Source organism: Anomalospiza imberbis, chromosome 2, assembly GCF_031753505.1.
Source record: "Anomalospiza imberbis isolate Cuckoo-Finch-1a 21T00152 chromosome 2, ASM3175350v1, whole genome shotgun sequence".
Classification (NCBI taxonomy): domain Eukaryota; kingdom Metazoa; phylum Chordata; class Aves; order Passeriformes; family Viduidae; genus Anomalospiza; species Anomalospiza imberbis.
In genome coordinates this window covers 59,332,235-59,353,872 of record NC_089682.1, presented here as the reverse complement: position 1 = coordinate 59,353,872, position 21,638 = coordinate 59,332,235, and the positions used below count along the sequence as shown (strand labels likewise).

The 21,638-nt window shown below is 41.2% G+C and overlaps 1 long non-coding RNA gene across 1 annotated transcript; it reads right to left on the bottom strand.

Moving 5' to 3' along the window:
• Positions 1-8,845: 8,845 nt before the first annotated feature.
• Positions 8,846-21,184, bottom strand: LOC137466555 (uncharacterized). Its single transcript, XR_010995215.1, has 3 exons — positions 20,333-21,184; positions 18,487-18,594; positions 8,846-9,210 (listed from the first exon to the last, which is right to left on the bottom strand). It is a non-coding gene; the product is annotated as an uncharacterized lncRNA (long non-coding RNA).
• Between the last annotated feature and the right edge of the window lie 454 nt (positions 21,185-21,638).

Sequence of the window (21,638 nt, the reverse complement as noted above, 5' to 3'; positions counted from 1 at the left end):
TATAAAACCAGAAACTCGATGAAGTAGTTTGGTTTGATTTTGCTGAAGTTTTTGAGCTAACATGATTTGATGGGTGAAGTCCCCCTTAACTCCATCCTCACCGTTCTGCTGTCTCCCAAGTCTACCTAGCTTTGGCATGTCATTTTACTAGGCAAGAAGATACCTTTTAACGTTCTTACAGTGTCATAGTGCTCTGCTGCTACCTTGGAAGGACTGGAGTTGGCTAGAGAATCAGATGATGCAATGTACATCATCTGAAGTCCTGTTCACAAATTAGATCACAATCTGTGGTTTCACACATTTTCCAGCAGTTTTTAACTGTTGCACAAAAGCTCGTTTGGAATTTGTATTTAAAAATAAAATATCTCAGAATGTAACTGTATGGAGGGAGAAAGGAATAGAGAAAGGAAAGATGTGGAGGGGACCTCTAAGGTCACTGAGTCTGGTCTCTGCTACTGCAAGTAACCACATCACAGGGTTCCCCTCAACAGCAATTTATAGGTCTTCAGAAAGCCTTCTCCACTATGCAGAGCCTTTGGTATCAAGTGCAGCCTAACTGTATAGCACATACATTCCTGATTAAAAGGAGAGGGAGAAAAAAATTTAAGTCTGTGCTGATTGAAGTTAATATTTCCTGAATAATGGAAACTGTCATTCCACCCACTAAAATGTGATTAATCAGAGCTTGCTCTGTTGCCCAGTACAGCCAAAGGCAGGAACTGCTTTGCAGGCTCGTGCTGTGTACAGATCAGCAGCCACCATCCCTGGGGAGTAGCTATTCTGCCCATATGCCTGGGGTAGGAGGTTTTGGTTCAGCCTCCTGTCTGCTGCTGCTGAGTGTCCCTCACACTCCCAAGCCACCACAAGCACCATAAATGTCATCAAACAAGTAAATATTGTCTTTTATTTAGGCTGTGATTCTGAAGCTTTTGATTTAGTTTTCAAGCTTTTCTCCATAGTCAGCAGGGCCCCATCTGCTTTTACTAAAGTGATGGCTCAGACTCCACTGTGTAAACTCTACTCTGTGTGTCAGGAGGAAAAGTTTATCCCAAGAAGACCAGAGAAGCCTACAGGCTTCCTGACATACCAGGCAGCTCCCTGTGGGCAGAGTGGTTCTTGCATATGATTTTTCTCACAGTGTTTTGCATCCCCATGTCATATGGACTTTAAGATAAATTCTGCTTGTTCTTCCCTGTTGCTGTGTTGGTGGCCCTTGTGCAAGACACTGCATGGCAGTCACAGGAGGATGCTTTGACCGATGCCTTGTTTGCTAAAAGGAAAGCTGCCTTTCTGCAGATACAGATCTACCTTTAGTGTATGGTCTGGCAGTCACTCGTTTGAATGCTGAACACTTTGTGCTTCCCTAACTCCTGCTCCTTCCCAGGCACTCTACCAGAGCCCCACAGCCAGGCTGCTGCAAATGCTGCCTACTCCCTTGCTGTTCGCATAAGCAGAGGTCCCCATATCAGTTTTGAGGCGTTCACTGAGATCTGAGGTTCCCACCTCTAACAAAACAAGGTCTTCAGAATTAGTATGAGCTTTAGCAATTTTATTTTCTACTCTAAAAATCATGCTCTAAAGCCTGTTGTTCCCATGTTTTTCACATCCATACAGTCCTATCAGTGCTACCCAGCACATCCCACGCAGCCACCCCTTGGCTCTCCCCGTGCTTCCTTCCACTGCTGGTGGTCAGGCCTGCCTCTTTGCCATGCCAGCTGTCTGGATTAATTGCACTTTCTCTCTTTCCACCTCACCAATTCCCCATCTGTTTTTCTGCTATAGCTTAAATCCCTTTTGATCTGATCCCGAAATACTGACTTCTACAGGAGCCTCTGCACAGAGGCTGTTCCTGGGAGCAGGTCCCTCCCTCTCTCCCACTCCATGGCTCCAGATGATGTTAGCCTGGGGGGCTTATTGGTGCAATATTGAAATTCTTGTTGTCAAGATCCGGATCCTGAAAAATTGTGGGAATTATGGACTTCATCTCCAAGAGTGCACACGGCTGTATTTTTTTTTGGAGCCTATTAATTTAGTTGAATTCAAGACTGTACTTAGGGTTTGTCTGGAGAACATCCAGAACATGCAACAACATTGCAGGGTGGGACCTTTCTATCCTAAACTGTTCTATTGGCATGCTACAATGCACAGTATAGCCAAGCACATAGGGAGCACTGATCCTCTCATTTAATTTAAAAGACATTTTATTCACCCTAGCAGTTAACGCCATTATCTATTTATTCAGTTTAGTTAACTTAATGCACCACGACTTAGACAACATTTTTGGACTGGAGACAGAGACCATCACGTTAATTGAAACTGCAACATGGTTCAGTTATTATGTAGTCATGAGAACTTAATTGTGTGATCAGAAACCGTTATTTACTGCTGGTGACTCTTTTGTATCCCAAACACTGGCATTGATTGTAAACCAAAAGGCCAAAAATTATACATAACAACAATCTTCACAGCCTCATCTGTCTTCTGAATCTTGAAAAGTAGTAACACAGAATGCCCTATTCACCAAACATTTCTCAAGACCAAGGCAGCTTTTTTCACCCATGGGTGAAATGATTAAGCAGTGTATTTATGAACAGTTTGGTTGTGCACTTTCCAACTGTGTACTTCAAAGTGTCTGTGTTTTCTTGGTGCTGTGATAGATAAAACAGGTACGCACAAGATCCCTCTACTCTCACAAACATGAATGCAAGGGACCTGAATACATACACTGCAATTACAGGGTAAGAAGGGAGACATTAATGTAAACTGTTACTGAGGAATGTGCGTTTGGGCAATTGAGTCTCCCTTTATATGTGTGGGAGCTAAGCAGAGAAAAGGATCAAGGCAAGCTTGGAGGTGAGCACAGAAATCAGCAAAATAGAAAAACAGTATCTGGGAATTATCTGAAACACCTAATCCATATAAGAAATTACTGTACCATTTTTTTTAATAGGCTGATAAATGGAATGGGGTAGATTACACCAGCAAGGAAACCAGTATCTTTGGTGAATATTTGAAAATTTATAGAAAAGAGAACAAATGGTAATCATCACTTGATGTAAGCCAAAGGAGAAAGCTGAGTTTCAGGAGCTACCATTAAGCCTGCTTTTAAGGTTTGATCTTGCAAAGCACTGAAAAGAAGTTGAATGTCTTTTGCAAAGAAGTGGAGTCAGCAGGCTTAAGTGATTTATTGTATTTGAAATACTGAAGGTAATTTTGTGACATCAGAAGAAAGTTCTAGAAAGATCTGGAAGGAAGACCAAAATCCTGTTAGAGAAAAATATTAAGTTGTGACATTGGAACAATGAGACCCTCAAAGGGGCTAGAAGGGAGAGCGTGGGTTACCAGACACCTGGTTAAATAAGGGTTCACAGGGATATCAGTGTGAGGGCAGGAAAAGGGCAGATTTGTGGAAGCAGTCCTAGTGCTTTCCATTATTGCCTGTGCTCCCTGATTGTATCTAGTTTCATATTTGACTATTGCCCCAGACTTAAACCGGCATAAACAGAAGGAAAGCAAGAATAGGCAGTGATGTGCTCATGGAGGGACCCAGAGGAAAAGGGGTACAAGGGCTTGCTGGGCTACCTAGAAGCCTTCCAGACTTGGCCCTCCTCTGTGCCAGCTTTACCTGTCCTCTGCCTTTCCTCATGGTCATGAGACGAGGCACAGCTCCCTTTCACTGAGGTACCTGATCCAGCTGTGTACCCTCTCACCAAGTTCCCACACTACAGTCCTTACCAGGACTGACATCCCATCCAGGCTTGTATGTGCTCTTTTGCCAGCCCCGAGGGCCCAGACAACTTCTGTCCTGCTCAGTGTGAAGGTCTTACTGTGGGTGGAAGGTGTACAAGCTCTGCTCAGCTGCTTTTACCATGATGTCTGGTGCAGGCCTAATCTTGGCTTTAAGTAACTTTCCTTCATTCTTCTTTGGCATCAAAAAGCTCCAGCCATTATAAAATTGCTTTTTCCCTGTAAGGCACTGCTAGAAAGACTGAAGGGTGACAAGAGACCTTTCCCCTCCCAACTGAGTTGGACTGGCTGGATTCGACTGCCCCAGCTGCAGGTGCTTCCTTTCTGTGTCCCCCAGTCCCCTTAGCCCAGCCAGACTCTGCTCTTGCAGCTTTTTGGAGGAAGGGACAAAGAAAGTGGAAGTTTACAGAAGAAACACTGGGTTCAGCCCAGGAAAAAAGCAATGCTGAGATTTCTGCTGCTGTCTGTGGTCACTGAAGAGTCATGCTGGGAGTTCTTGGAGCTTTTGATGGTTGGGGGCAAAATACCTTTGCTCTCTGATACCCACACAGCTTCCACCCACATGAGGCTCCTCAAATCTCCTAACTGTTCAGCAGATTTGAGCTGAGTCTAAGTAAGTTGGACTCAGAAGTGCCAGGTTTGGGATCTGGGAGGCACACAGGCTACTTGTCTGGCACCAGGCTACTCATTGCTAATGAGTTCTGTCTCGCTTCAAGATTTATGGACTTGAGCAGAACTCTGGGCTGACCAAATTGTTCTGGAGGAGTCTGTGTCACTTGCTGACAGGCCCTGCTTGTGCTTATCTGTTCATTCTACCTCCCAGCAGGAAGTGAGCTTGAGGATTGAGTATACCTTTAGAAAAGAAGCAGCTTAGGATCAGCAAGTGTTTCTGCTTCCATCTGTAGTTCTTGTTTCGAGATCTGTATGTTGTACAACTTCAGATCTCTGCAAGAGCCCTTTAGCTACCCTGCCTGCACTGTGAAAAGAATGACACTACAGTTGCTGCAGCATGAAATGGCATGAAGAAACTATCCACAGAGGAAGAGGCAAGGATATGAACGTGTGCATGTAAGATAGGCAGATATATATTGGAAGAAAGGAAAATGAAGAATGCAAAGCAAAGCCATACCTGGAATTCATTGGGCTATCTGCAAAAGTACTTAAGGGGGCCTCCTTTGGGTTAATTCTTTCATAGGTCTCCAGAGAAAATTACAGTCTGGTTATTTTTTCCACATTAATCTTTCTGCAGCAATCACCACCTTCTTCTTCATAATCTTTAGATTAAGGCATGTATTAATTATTTATACATCTCCATCCATGTATGTGGACATTTTACACAGCAAATAAAATGAGGCCTTGTTCTCAGTAGAGTGTGTTATTCAGCAGAGGCAGAGGCAAAACAGGCAAAAAATTCAGGTGATGAAGCAGCAATGGAGAAGAAACTGAGACAGGAAGTACTTGCAGAGGAGGCTGTTTTTCAAGAAGAAAAGCAATGATATTCTTTTTGGTGGGGAACATCCCAGCGGGGGTGGGCTATTGTGCTGGGAAATGGAGCTTTACCAAGACAGGAGTGTTTGGAAGTCAGTGTTGGTGGCAGGATGTGATTAAGAAGAAGCAAAGTCCTGAGCAATGGCAGCAGAGGTCATACTGGGACATGACTGGGTTGTCCAGGATCTCTGGTTTGACTGAGACAAGAAACATGTTTAAGAAAAAAAGTCTGGGTGGGGAGAAAATGAAAAATTTCGGTCCAGTTGGTTTTCAGTGTTCAAAATCTCTCTCCACCTTTTCTATTTGTCATCTGAAGGCCATGATGATCTGACCATGGGACAGCTTAAAGCTAATTTCAGGTAACTGAAGGAATAACAGCCTCACAGATGCAGGAGGATGGGCTGTCCTCCCTGTGTCACTGTTCACAGCTTGTGCTGTGGAAGAAGTCAAGGTTCAATCTTTACTCCTGGATTGTTGCTGCATTTCCCATGAGCTGTACATTGAATGGTATGGCCTTTGCTCCTGGACTTTGCTTCTACCTCTCTGCTCCTTCCTGAACTGGTGTTTACTACTGGAGCAGACGTTGAGCAGGAGGAGACAGGCATAGCACATGCATGTGTCTCATTTCTGCTCATCTCATCTGCATCTGAGTGTAGCTCATGATGCTCATCAAGAGACACAGGCAGTTCGAAATGCAGGTAATGCAAGAAGCCATCTCTCCAAACTTCCTTCTTAGTTTGAGAAAGTTGGAGGGCTTCTGCATTGTCTCAGTTAGTACAAGCAGCTCCTCTGTCCCCTCTGCTGAAATGAAGCCTACAGCTCCTTCTTCCTTGGCCTCTTATGACCTAGAGCCATTCAAAACTGCCCAAGCAGAGCAGTCAGAAAATTTATTGCCACTAGGAGTGCATCCAGAGGATAGTGGGGGCCTGGGGGCACCCAGCTTAGGAGGGTCTGCGGGCTCCCACCTAGCACACTCTCTCGGGAAGGGTTGGTTGTGACCTTTGGGTGCCTGATCAAAGAGACATTTACACTGCAGTATGAGAAGAAAACTACCAGAGATTGGATATCTTTGCTGAGAAATGATCTTATCCTGTAAAGCTCTGAGAGTTAAAAAAAGTTCCAGTTTGACATATCCTCAAGATATATGGCTGCTTTTCTTGAGAAAAGCACAAAAAAAGATCTCTCCTGGATCTCCTAGTTGTCCCTGGACTCACTCACAAGCATGAAAACTCATGCTCTGACTTCTGATCTAGACTGAGCCAAACCCTTTTATTTCCTGCTAACTGGATGCTTTGAATACCAACATGTTGCAAGGGCTCTTTCCCCTTCTCTGTCCCTAGCTTTCATCTAGTCTTTCAGAGCCTGTTCCTGAGTAAACTTTAATCAGAACAGGTAAGTTTTTGTGAAAAACGGTGATTTTCTTGAATCACTGTTTCCCAGTAAAGAACTGCTCAGTTGAAAAATTCTCTACCAAACCTGTGGGTAAGTACTTGAGAAGACCTACCTTTACACACCTGCACTGCTCTCTGGCCCATCCCTTGTAAGAGAGTACTGCAGGCCCTCTCCACAAATTTCTCATATTTACAAATACATATTTATTTATACCTTACTAGCTCTTCCTACCAACCCTTGCCCTGCCCGTGCAGTTCCCATGGTACAAGTATCCCGTAAAGCTGTTGTATCATGCTCGCGCTGGGCTCGAAATCTGTCCATGTAGACCTGCACACCCTGGCACACCCTTCCTTATAAAAGAGTCTGTTAAATGTGAGACATGAGATTCGAGGTCTCACACAGTTTTATTTGCATCTACATTAAAACAGCTTGCTGAGGTTTCTTAGAGAAACTTCACAATATTTTTCAAATAATTTAGCACTCAAAGCAAGTGTTTTAACCTAAAGACAACTTTTCCTGCTCATCCTTCTCTGTCTCTTCTCCCTCCTCTCTAAATGCAAAATGAAACTGAAACAAATGGCACCAACAAAAATAATGACATGAAAAATCTTTGCTGATTTCCTGGAATAACACCACACAACCTCTATATTTCACTGGTTGTTTCCACACAACCTCTACATTCACCTGGAGGAAGGCTAGGGTGCACTCTAGCCTAACTGGGTTTTCTTCTGTAGATGTTTTCTGAAAAATGACATTATTTTACACAGGTGAAATCAGCCTCTCCTCCTGCATTTCTCACAACCACTTCTCCGCTTGCGTGACACCAGTGCTCCTCTGTTATGCATGAGAAGGCTGCTGCACAAGTGATGGATGAGTCAGCCAAGAAAATAAGAGATGTCCTGACCTCAGTTCCTCAGTTAACTGCTGTAAATATTTTTCATGATAAAAAAAAAAAGATTTTTATACATCTAGATGTGAATATAAAGTCAGTCCTCCCTTGAACAGGTTTGAATTTAGCAGTTTACTAGGTAAGTTGGCTATGCACTTTAGTTTTTAATTATTTACTTACCCTACAGTTATTCAACCAAAGATACTTTCCATAGCAGCTTTCTATGTCACATTACTGGTAATATACAGTGACTTAAAGGAACACATACCTACGCACAAATCATGGTGTGTGTGGGCTTGACATTGTTTTAAAGGTCATTGCTATTTACCACCAAACATATTTTCCTGCTTATTTAATAATGGCAGTTTTGGACAACAACATGTAAAATGTTTCCATGTCATAGTAAACAAACAGCTTTTCTAATTAAAAAGGTGAGGAAGGTTTATATTTGGGGGAGAAGGGAAATAATGGATACAAGACACAGCTGCTGATATTTGGATACTACTTTGTGAGTGTAATATAATACTAACTACTGAGACATAAATCCCGTGCACTCAGCAGTCCGCTAGCAACTATATGCCTCATGTCCATATTTTAATTTTTCTTGGAAGTGTGTGCACCCTGGGAACATGGTCACTTAACAGCTGGATTATGGCACTGGTGTTTTTTGAATTCTTGCAATTTATCACCTGTTTAACAGCAATTCACATGCTTTCCTGGTGAGCAGTGTCCCATCATTTCTTGACCACTTCTAGTTGTCCCTGTCTGGTTTATGTGTGTGAGAATGGGCCTAGATCCAGTAAAATATTTAAGCATGTGCTTAACTCTGAGTACCTGATAAAGGAAAGGGCTTGGGAAGTACTGACACAAACACTCCTCTAAGTGCCCGTCAGTTATGTCTGAGAGCACTTTCACCAAACTGGCTGCAAAGAAGAGAGGGGGAATTGATGCTGTGATAGACAAAGCCTCTCACAAGAAGAACACAGGCAGGAGAAAGAAAGAACAAAAGAAGCTCAAGCAGGAGGTAGCACATCCCCAGGTCAGCAGTTAGCCATACACTGGAAATGCTGAGCCACTGGCCTTGCCACAATACCCACTATAAATGCTGGTGTCCATGTTTCTCACTGCTGGAGGCAAAACCTTCTAAGTGGTCTCTGCCCATTTAAGTAGAAAGTGTCTCCTACACATGTGAGATGCCTCCCAGCCCAGTGTCAGCAGTGAATCCTATTTATATGCTCTTCTTTTCTGTACTGAAGGCAACCTTGGCACTGCTGCACAGAGATGTTTCCAAAACCAGGCCTTGAATATCTCCACTCCCTGTCTTCCTTGGGTCTGCAGCTTCCTTGACCTGCATAACCCACTGCACCTCCATGAGCCTCTTCTCTGCCCATCTCATCCCCATTCACATAGCATCTCCTGTATGGACACTACAGCAGGTGCCTCAGCAGAAACCAGGCAGAAGAAATACCACACATTTAAATAATCATTAAATAATTAATCATTAAATAATCATTAAATTTTTGATTTGGTTTGTGACTTGTTATCACTAGTTTTTAAATGCCTGTTGTATTAATTTGTTTCTCCCAGATTTATTGATGGAGTCCATTCAATAAAACTGTGAAATGATTTTTCTCTTATTGTAACTGTGTCAGTACTCCCACTTTAAATAAATCATGGTTAGATCCCAGACAAGCCTTTTAAAAGAAAACAAACATCTATGTCAGGCCGCATCCACTTTCCTGGTTCAAGAGAAGCTGATTCCATTCACTCAGTTGGATAATTTAAGCTGATTGGTCACCTTTTCCATTGAAAATATGTAATTGTGCTGTTTAAGGACATCCAATAAATGTCATCTGGGAAGTTCTTCCCTGTTTGCAGATGCTCAGGGATTTACTCTCCATTTTATGCAGTTTGAATTAGTATTTGAACTAGTGAGAGAAAAATGCTTTAAAAGCAAAGAAAGAGAATACTTCCCACATGAACACTTTCTATGTTTTTTTTTTGTCTTTTCACCCAGCAAAACTGGACAATTCATATAGGACATGCAAAGAAGTGTACATTAAAACAGCAATTTTACTTTTGAAGAAATATTGTTTGACAATGACTACACAGATTTTTCTTCCAAACCATTTAATTTAAACCATATTTAATTACATTTACTATATTCCAGTGATATAATAAAGTATGACTTTAATTTCAGTATCCATCAAAATATAAAACTTTTAATATGGAAGAATTCCTTTAATCCCACCAAAGAAAGGTATTGGAGCAAACTCTTTGCCAGGAATACAGATACTCTCAAAAAAACATCTTTGAAACACTGTTGGAAATTTTGTCCTTAACCACTCTGAGTTATAATAAAGTGACATAAATTCTGTTTGTTTTCATAATTGAACTAGCAAGGGCCTAAGTATAGAGAATTTTAGAAGATTTTTTTAACTATCACTGATTATTTTGTAACTTGAGAATAGTTTCCAAGAAGATGAATACTCTGAAAACCTTTATTTTCTCCTCAGTATTTTGAGGTGTTATGTGACCTGGTGCTTCCTTCTACATTTTAAGGGACTTCAATTCCCAGTTACTGCAATGAGCAGGGATAATGCTGGCCCTGTATAACCAGGATTTATCTCCCCAGTGTACTGCAATGCTATGTAAAGTTTCCCAAGTAGCTCTGTAGAGCTGTGTAAACATATTTGTCATCAGTAAAATAATTGAAAGGTGCTATATAAAACTAACCTCAAGTACATAAGGTACATGTGTATATTACCAGGGATCACATCACATTATTGCAACCAAATTTCCACACTTGTCTTTGTTGTGGCTGTTTTTCTTTTGCGTTTCCCTCACAATAACCAGCATAGCTTCACTCAGAGATTTTTGTATTACATAGATTACCATCTTTTGAGGCAAGAATCTTGTGGGCATTTAAAGCAGCATGTGCAAGCATTTGAGGTTATATGCATCATAAATAATGAAGTTAGAGTGCACAGAATCCATAAAAATTAAGTTATCTGAAGGTTTTGTCAGGTTACTGTTTAATTAAAAAAGAAAAAGTTCTAATAAAAATTCCACATGTGGGGCTGGAGATGTTAGGTTATGAATAAGAAGATTTGAGGCTCTCAGAAGAATAAACCATTAAAAAGCAAAGTGTGTCAGCAGTGTTTCCTTTTCCAAACTTGGATGAATCATGTTAGGAAAGACACAAATGATTTTCTCATGCTCTAATTCTGATAAAAGTGATTACTACAGCAGGCTGGGTGAGTTTTCTGCTTTCTCAGGGCTAAGACTGCAAACACAAAGCAGTATTTTTTCTGTAGAATCCTTTGGTGGAGCTCTCAGGCCAGTCCTACTGAGGGTGAGGCACTGTCTGATAAACAGCTCTGTAGTCCTTTCATTGGAAAGGCTTGGAGTTGTGTCATATTGATAAAAAACAACCAAAAACCCCAAACCCACCCAGCCAACCAGAAAAAAAAAACAACCCACAAATCCAGCCACAAACCCCAAACAGACAGTTTTGAATTTGTTCCAAAACTCATGTTCATCCCAAATTTGCTGTGCTGTTTTGGGACAAAGTCACAAAATGTGCTTTATCTGTTTCCCAGCCAGCACTTTGGGGAGCTATCCCACACTTGCTGGGGCACACTTGGCTTTTTGAACCCCAAGTAACCAGGTGAACTCATCTGCATGGGAGGTGAAATTCAGAGCTGAGACAGGTTTGGGAGGCACCTGTGCAGCATGTGCGTATTTTCTGCTTTTCCAGCGAGCTGGCTAGCTGCTGACACTCTTTGAGATGAGAGGATGCTCGCAGGCAGTAATGGCAGTGTTGCTGTTGGTGAAGGGCCAAGGATAAGGCCCCTTGTGCCACTGGACTGAGGTCACTCAAGGGATGGTCACCTGGGTGCAGTCTGATCTCTGGAGGAGGATTAGGACACACATCTGCAGAAGCACCTGAGCTCCACCCATATAGCTGACACCTGAATCCTGTTTTTACCAACAAACATAGCTTTAGAGAAAGGTGGGTGGAGAGGGCATGAAAAGCATGCTCACAAAGTTGTGTAAGCTCACTCTGCACACAGAGTGATAGTTGCAATATCAATTATGCTCCCCAGCTTCCAAGAAACAGCTGACCACAAGGATGAAACTTGTGTGGGAGGAAGAGTGAGCATGCTTGGCAGCTGGCCTCAGACACAGGAGTCACTGCCACAGGAAGACAGGTTAGTAACAAACTGGACTTGGAGCACAGTGTAAGATTTCCCAGTTTCAGCCTCAGTTTCTTCCATGATAATAACTCTCAGAGGAAAAAAGGAGGGGACAATGGGGAAATTTTGCTCCCTGCTCAACTTTCATGTTTATAATGTACTGAGTTGCAATGAAGATGGGGATAAAACTGTTTTCTCCTTTAGATCTGGGAGGCTTGTAGTTGTGGCTTGAATTTTCTCTGGTATTAAACTAACATGAGTATGTAGTCCTAGATACCTGTACTCTCAAAGGATATTGAGATGAGAGCTACAGTAATTCTGGGAAAAGGGAAGATTATTCCCCTTTTTTTCTGGACATATTTTAGGATTATCTGAAAATAATAGTGATATTTAAAAATACTGTAGCCTTATGGTTTCACAAAGAGGAAACATTAAACTTGGGGTACTGTGAGAAAAATGGTACATTAAACAGAGTTCTATGGCTGTTTAAAGATGTTTATGAGTTTAAAGACTGATTTTTCTTTTCCTTGGGCCTTTACATGCTGCTGATATAGAAAGAACAGTCATCAGTCTTTTTTAGCTGCTGCTTTCATAAGTAGGAACCAATAAAACATTTTAGGTTGGACACATACATGTTATGTTTAGAACAGCCACCCACTATCTACCATATGCTGTCACACTCTTCACAGAATGAAAAAGACTGAGTTTCCCCACTTGTTTTTAAGGTGTTTTCTCTTTAATACCTTCCTCCATGCACTTAATTTATTTTAAAATTTACAAATGACAGACATTATTTATTTTTAAAAGTAGACTGAAATGCAGGAAGTCTGTGTTTCATGGTTATGGTATTGTAATGCTTCCAGCTTTATATTTCCTACTTCATGAAGAAAGTTTGCTGAAATGGACTAAACTCTACAACTAAATTGAAAATCTAGTACAAATGAACTCATTATAGCATGTGAATGAGCTACAGAGTACCCAAGTGTCTGGGGCCCAATCCAGCAAACCACTTTGGAAGCATGCAAAGAGTCCTGGAAAAAAAAAAAAAAAAAAGAAGCCATTGTGCAAGGCTGCAAATGTTTGCAGAACACATTGTAGGTATTTTTCAAGATTGGGCCAAAATTCTCATGACTTCACAAAACTGATAGTTACTGAAATAATATGAGATTCCTTATGTCATGATCTTATCTACCAGTTATTTTGTAATAGCTAATACTTTCCATAAAGCTAAAACCACATTGAAGTCTATGAAAGAGCACTAAATGGCCCAAAACTCGGGCTATGCATAGTTTCATGTCTGGTGTGGTAGGGAGGGCTGAAATGCCTGTAAATCACGCTCCTAATGCTCCCCCGTGAGCAAGGACCCTGCTGGGTCTATCTAGTAGGGCTTTAAATGCCAGCATGGAACCCACAAGGGGGCTGATCCCTGGCCTGGGTGTACTGTGAAAGTGCAAAGGTAAATTAAAGTTAAGATTGACCCACAGTTCTGGCAAGCATGGCAGGATAGGCTTCCTGGGTGGCATATGGTGGAGGAGGCCAGACCACACATGTCCTGGCGCTAACATGGTCACTGGGAGTTTCATAAACCTTCCTTCCTGAGTTTAAGAGGACAGTTAGCCATGCACGTTTTCACTGAATTGCATCAATGTGCAGAATACTATTGCGATGAGATGGACTTTCGCCTCTCCGAGATATCTTCTGCATTTCTAATCTGCCTCATTCAAACCTACCTGGTAAGCCAGGTGCTGGGCAGACTGCCTGGTAACCAGGACAGTTTTCCCATTTAATCTCTGCCACTGTTTTTTTCTACTCATCTTATGCTCTTGCACTTTTGTCTTAGACTATTTTCAGAACCCATGCATGCACATGAGCAGAAGAATACAGATTTAACCTGTGTCCTCAGAAAGGGGGTTAAACCACAGACTGGCTTACAGCTGCCTCCTGCTACAGGGACAAGGTGGAGTAGATGATGTGGCTTCAGCTGATGGAGAAAGCAGTCATACCCTGCATATGCAAGTCACTGTTTTTTGAAACAGTACTAGCCTCATGGAAAATGTTATTTATTGCTAAGCCTTCACAAAGGTTACTGTAATTATAGCATCATTAGGCAGCAGAATCTCTGGGGCAGGGTCTTTATCGACCCTGAGAAGCAACTCATGCACTCTGAGATAATCTAAGCAATGCCACTCAGCTTCATCACACTGTCCAGTGAGTCTGCATCATGCTCCCAATGCTCACTGAATCAGCTACATATAAAAAGAGAGTAATCTGAAGAGCAATACATGGGCAGTAAATCAGACAGTAGGGAAGAGGGTGCATTGCTTAGTTGTAAAATGGGATTTCTGTGAGGTGGTAGTTTTGGGAGAGCCTTTTAATTGGTAAGGTGTATTACTGGATCAGTTCAGCTCAGAGAGAAGTTTTATGGGTGCAGTGCTTTCTTTGTGAATGAGTGGTTGGTGCGATGCTTGTGATCTGCCATTCTTTCGGCTCTGGAAATAAAAGCCCTAACATAACGGCAAAGGACACCATTTACCAGTACAGCATATTCACTTCTCTAACAGTAGTACACCCTTAATCATGAAAGACCTTTCCCACATCCATTCTCCAACTGTTCACCACCCTTGCCTTGCCTAGATCCCTCCCAAAATGCCTCCCTTCCGATGTTTCCTACCAGAGGGGGTTATAAAACTGCTTGCTGTGGAGGCATCATGCTGGTCACACATCTTATAACAGTGATCATATTTTGGTAATCTTTCTTTTTTCTTTCTTCATCAACTGAATTGTTTATCAATGTCACTAATTGCCTCATGTAAAACTGGGTTAAACACAGTGAGACAAGGACCAAATAATTTCTGATTCTTTTGTAAAGGTTAGTCCAAACACCTCTTAAAAAAACATAAAATTACCCACCATTCTTTTGCAGAGGAAGATTTTTAAAACTTTCAAAACACTGGTAAAGGATGGAAAGTGAAGGATGAAGTGCCTTCAGTGTTATCCAACATGGTCTTTCTGGATCTAGAAGTAAATAGAGCTTCCTTTCCTCAGATCAGAGCTGCTGGAACCCATGGCTCCTTTACTAACAGCTGCTTGGAAACCAGCAGAGCCTCAGGATCCAGTGTTTCAAAAGTACCTAATCATGCATTTCCATCTTGCAATCTACCCATTAATATTTAAAGAAGCCCCTAGCAACACGCTTTAAAGAGCAGCTGTGTCAAACTGTCATGGTGTCATTTCCTTTGCTGAATTCACTCTTATATTCAAGCAAAAGACGTCGGTGCTGTATGTGAATTCTAAATCAGCATTAAGCAGTGGCTCATTCCCAGTGTAACCATTGCTCCTTACAGGCCTTCTGCAAGGTATGAATTCTGGTTTTGTTACCGTCACAGACATTTCTGGCTGAAGCGGCATTCAGGACAGGAGGTGGCCAGAATGGAGTCTCACCCGTGAATACTTTGAAAATGACATTCGTTTTGTGGAGTCTGAGGTGAACACTATCCCTGCAAAATCAGAGCAGCAGGCAACTATCACCTGTAGAGTTTCTGTTGTGATCATTGTCCTTAAGCATTAGAATATTCCTGTGTGAAAGCTAAAGAGCCCTTCAAAGTGTGGAACACCTGGCAAATAACTACACAAGCTGTGTGCATGCACGTGGAGGCTGGGAATCATATCCTTATCGTGTATGTGAGGAAATGGGGAAAAATCTAGGTTGATAAATGAAAATGAGACAGAACATGAGAAGAAAGATTTATGGAGAATAGATGTTCCAGCTCCAGGCACAATGCATATTTGTTCTAAAGTAACAAATCCATGGAGTAATTAGAAAATACAAAGCACAGTATAAATGCTAAGGGATATTTGTCCTGATGATTTATACTTATATAGCATTCCCTTCCAATTAAATTTACAGCCATTAAGGTGTACCTATATTTTTGATCTGTTAGTTTTGTAAGAGTAATGCACTCAGTCCCATTAAGAAGAAATGAACCAGATAAGGAAACTTCTGGATGGGAGAGTGGATGGGCAATTCTGCAGACTTATGCTTTAGTCTCACAGGATTTACAGGTAAGTGGGAATATTGAGGGGGAGAAAAAAATCTGGCATTGTTGCAAGAATAGTTTGGAGCTCATCAGACAATCTATGCATATTTTCACAAATATTTGGAGGGGGGATGGGGCCGGGAGAGAAAAGTACATAATTTAGACCTGCAAAGAGGCATGTTTAACTTGCACTCTACTCTGACCACTTACATGGAACTTTACTCCCCTCCACTCTCTAAACACAGATAATTGCCATGGCAACCACTGTATTTCAAGACTCTTACACATATACTCGCACCTTTCTTAAAGAAACACAGAGCAAAACAATGTGGGACCGACATAGTAAATCACTGGGCTGTTTTTTATTTGTTGTTAGCCAGCTGTCAGGATTTAGGGAAGAGCTGAAGACTTTCAACCCCTATCAGTTTCAGGCCAAAACCAGAAGATGTTTAGACAGACACTTTGACATCTTTACTAAAAAATTTGATGTTGTTTGGTATCTCTGGGCAAAGGAATGACTGATGATCTCTCTGGGTGCATGGTGAGAAGATTCCTGAGGTAGGGAAGGAGATTAAGGGCCTAATACTGAAAACCAATGAGCCATCCTTAGGATTAGACACTAATTTATCAGAGCAAGGTCCCGTGACACGCAAGGAACTTCTTGGTAACACAGTGAAATTTCAACATTGCCAGACCTGGAGGGTAAACGTGCTGGATGATTGTCATCAGCTCCATTGCTACTTGCTATTTTCAAGTTTTTATTCCAGCAGCCCTGCAGAAATACAGAGCCAGCCTCCTAGGTGCTGTGCAAACACAGGGCAGGAAAACCCCCCTGCCTCAGGAGCTAATGATACAACATGCTTAGAAAAGTACCCCAGCCTATCACGCCTGGGTGTGCAAAGGGCAGGGAGCGGGAGAGGTGCCGGGCTGTGAGGCAGGTGCAGAGCCAGCATGTCAGCACCAGCCCTGTCCTTGCCCTGTGCTGCCTCTCCCCAAGGGTTTCCTTGTTTACTTCAAGTGTCTGACATGGGTCCAGGAAAGTGGCACCTGAGGGAAGGTGCCAGGCCTTTGCCCAGAGGGCAGCATCCAATGTACAGGTATAAACATCGTTGGTTGTTTTCCCCCAGTTATCGCTGATTAGCAAATCAGGAAGTAAGAAAGAAGGATTGGTGTTGTTTTGTTTGAGAGCGGAACATGCTTGTTGTTTTATTTTTTTTTATATATATATTTTTTTTGGTGTGTGTTAATGATCTTAATCTTCATGTTTGCAATCTGGACTTCTACCTCAGTTGGTTCTCAAGTACTTTATGAAGCATTACTAGATGGCATTATGAAGGTGTGAACTTTCAAAAAGGAAGGCCTGAAATATTTGAAAAAAGCAATACCTAAAACAAGGTTGTATGGCTAAAGTGCAATTAAGCCCTGAATTCTGAAGTATCCCTATAACTCAAAATAGCACCCTTCTCCCTCCCTTTCAAAAAAATCTGTGTCTGGGAGTAGGGATATTAATTTGCCTAGATGACACATTGATTGTGGCTTTTTTTTGGGAGATTCTTTCCTTCCACCTCTGAAGTACAGTTCATCCCCCTTTGGCCTTTGGTATTTGTAATAAATTTCAGGAGTTTGCTCTGAACTGGAAGTCTTCACAGCAATTTCAGTCTGCTAACCATTTATATTTAGTTTCCACAGAAAGATATTTGCACAAAATAATAAAACTTTTCCCCTCCTCCCACAGAGATTGTTATCATATGGGAATCCTGCTGACACAGAAGTGTTCCCTTTTTTTGCAGTTCTGGAGAACTCTGCTTAATTTAAGCACATCCATAAACATCTAAGAGCTGATCACGTTAAGCTGGAGAAGGAATTAAGGGTCCTTATTTCAAACATTCCTTGGAATCTGCTCATTCACAGGTGATAGTGTCAAACAGGGTTACCTTGAGCAAGCAAAAACCTTGTAGCCCATTCTCTGAAAACTGATGCTGAACTTTTCCATTTCATCTGCTTCACAGCCTTTCACAAAAGAGGGAAGATGAGAGATAGTTCATTAAAAACCAAAGTATAGAAGATTTGCCTTCTTTATTTACTTATTTATTTATATATACTGGAATTTAGACCTTGATTTTCTGTTAGAGAGCTCGACAGAAGTCTTCCATGACTGCCATTATGTAAATGATACCACAGGTGCATGTTGTAGCATTTGAAGTCAGTTTTGGAAGAAACTACAATCTTCATAGTGTAGCGAGAGCTATCCCTTAAGGGGACACATCATCAAGATATGAATTTTGTTTTTTTCAAAGAAAAGGAAAGCAATATTTGTATTATCTGGTGGGTGTTTACCCTGCTGTGATCCAGTTGGGTGGCTGTACCAAAGAACAATGCTGCAGCCACTGCCTGCTCTTCCTCCACTGCTGACAAGGAGGAGGAATGGGCTGCACTGGAGGAGCTGGTGCTTGCTGTGCTTGGGGTGCAGCTTTCCCTAGGGATTTTCAGCTAAGCAGACCTCTCTGGTGGCTGACTGATTTTGTGTGCCTTTTCAAATCAAGCCTGAATTTTGCTTCCAAACGATGGTGCTGGAATTTGCAAGCCAGAATACCCATCTAGAGTTTGCTGCTCCCCAGCAAATGATACCAAATTCTGCTGCGTCCCTGCAGTGCCATTCTGCCCTTCCCCTTCCAGAGGGACAGCCTTGGGGCTCTCCCTCCTCTATCTCACCACCACTCCCTCACAGACTTACAGGAACTTAATTTGTTTTTGAAACTCTTCTAGGTTTTGGCTGAGGTTTGTCAGTGGCTTCAGGGGTTATCAGGGGGAACTGACACTGCAATCACATATGCTTGATTTTCTAAAAAAAACCCAGAATAAATTCCTTGCAGTTTGTTACTGTTGAAGTCAAGCAATAGGTGTGCTGTCCACCAGTTATAACTGGTTGGCAGACTTTTTATGGGTCAACCATTCCAGGGAGGCATGATGGCACACAGGCACCCTCAGGCAGGATATTGAAGCTACCACCACAAGTAAATTGTTTTCTGGGAATTTTCCACCCCTGAGGTCTTCAAAAGGGCTCTGCTATATACCTAGAAAGAAGGCTTTGTCCTTGGTTTTATATCTCAGCTTGCATTAGCAAGAAAAGTGTATAGGAAGTAAGTGATTCTGTCCCAGTCCTTTGGCCACAGGAGGGTTGTGTGATTAGAGCTTAGGTCTTTCTGAAAATCATGAGATGTTGAAAGGATATATGAATCTGATTATTCTTGATGTTACATATTAGATGTCATGTTTAAGAAAGAGACAACATGTAAGTGGCTGTGCAGATATATAGCATGGAAGTGTAAATGTCTTATTCCTATTTATGAAACAGTAATGGTACGTGTGCTCTACAGGCCAGGATAAAACTCAGAGGCTGAACTTCTTATGATTTAATGCTAGACTAGGTCACAGGGTTGCAAAATAATGCAGAAACATGGAGTATTTGAGAAACATATGTGCAGAAACATAGAGTATTTGAGAAACATACGTGCTGATACACAATTCATAGTAATGGCATAACCTTATATCAAGCAGGACGCTTTTATTTGAAGTTCTGTCATTTACTCTGCAGGGTATTTTCAAAGATTTATGTTTATTGTCATCTACAATATGTCTGTTTAGAATGTGTTAAGCAGTATTTTTCTCAACAATTTAGTACTGATACTTAAATTCAGACAGAATCTTAGCAAAGTTGTGTCTAGAGGAGAGACAAAGAAAGATAATGGCAAAACAAAGATGACTTTAGCAAACTGACAAACACTGTGGTTTGCCAGCCACTGACAAACACCAACAGGCCAGTCTAGGACAATTTTGTATACACAGTGTTTTACTTTGGGAAGGTGTATGCTATAAATATACTGCAAGTACCATGAAGTCATGAAGTTGTCTATAATATTGAATGACTATCTCTAAAGAGCTGGTGAAGCATAGATGTGATTAAACAGTGAGTGGATATCTAGCCAGGTTTAAATGTAGCTCCATAGGACGGAATAAAGTCGTTCAATGTAATTTCTTTCTTTCCTGGTCTCTTTTGGCACTGGTTTTCATCTTAAAGCCTGCTTAGAACTTTTTCACTACATCTGTAAACACTCATGGCTATGATAATACATCTTTTTATTTTCAGAATTTATCAAGTCAATTTGTATATTTTGTTCCTGGTAAAAAAGGCCAGACTGTGTTCATTATCTTTTGTTCCTGACCTGGATTTACCTCACCCATTTTTCAGACATCTGAGGTGTTCACACCCTTATACTCAAAGATGAGGAAGAGATGAGAGAAACTTCTAGAAGCCAAAGCTTTACATTTGTATTAGACCTGACTACAGATTGAGATTAATGGCTTTCTGGATTTCTTTTCAGCATATATAGAAGAGTCTTGGATGACTTGTTCATACTTAAAAATCCTTAATTTTTAGATGCCTAATCTAGGGTGGAGGAAACTTTCCTTGTGACAGTATATAATAGCCCAATCATGATCTCCCAGGATTTTAGCAATAGCACCAATACTTTCCTAACTGTATTGGAAATGGGCCTTGGTAGGTTTCAGGCTTGCACTACCTTGGTCACAGTTGCATTATGTTGGCAACAGATCCTGTGGGTAGTTAGCACATTCAGGGTGTGCTCCTCACCTTTTGAATGGATGTGCTCCTAGTTTATTGCATAAATCTGTCCTATAAATCCTTAGGTACAGAGTATGCCATTTGATACCATTAAATATTATCCCATTTCAATTGCTTCACTCCTTAAGGTCATCTAGTTCTTCCTGTTTGCTCGGATTCTCCTCCCTGAGAAGAATGCTTTCCAAATTTCTGTTATCAGAAAATTTCTTTAGCAAGCCAACATTTTTGTGGCAAGGTACTTCCCCACTTGCTCGTTGTCTTTAGTTGGTTCCTGGTGTACCTTACAATTCCTGTATTAATCCCCATTTATTCCAGATTAATTTTACAATGAAAGATTGTATCTTGCACATATTTTTTTTTAATTTAATCTCTCAGAACAAGAGTTCTTTTGAGACTGGTATGCTAATTTAGCTAACCTTTTATCCCATTTTCTATTTATCTTCATGTCTTTAATTATTCCTATCATGCATTTTGTTTTCAAGTTGTATATGGTTTTGAATTCAAACAATCAGGTTCCAATGGTCTGGATTCCTTTTCTCTTCACATTAAGAACTAGGCTTTCAATTTTCTTGGACTTTTTTGTTAGGATGGATTTACCAGAATCCCATGCTGTGTGTTCATTCTTATGTTCCACTTTTCTCAGCGAAATGAAAATAATAACAGAAGACAGATTTTTAGGTTCTCTTACAAAGGCTTAAGCTGGCCCAAGGGAAATATAGGTTGGATATTAGGAAAAAGTTTTTTACAGAAAAGGTGATAAAATATTAGAATGGTTTGCCATGGGAGGTGGTGGAGTCACCATCCCTGGTTGTGTTTAAAAAAGGACTGGATGTGGCACTTGGTGCCATGGTCTAGTTGAGGTATTAAGGCTACGTTGGACTTGATGAACTTGAAGATCTCTTCCAACCTTGTGATTTTGTGATTCTGTGATTCTAATGTGCCCACTCCTAAGGGGATAACAAGGGGTGTTTTCAGTGCTCAAAACCTTGCCCTTTGTAGACGTCAGCAGTTTGAAGACCACATGCATGTCCATGTTTCATCATGAAGCAGATCTGTTCTGAAACAAAGACACAATGATCATGTAGATCTTGGAAATATATAGGTTATTTAGAGATTTACATCTCTCCGGTCAATGCATAGCTAACTATTTAATTATCTCTTCTTGGCTATAGAAACAAATTTTTTGGCCATTCACTTTCATTCTCTTTGCAAGGTCAAACTCAACTTGCACATTGACAATCTCC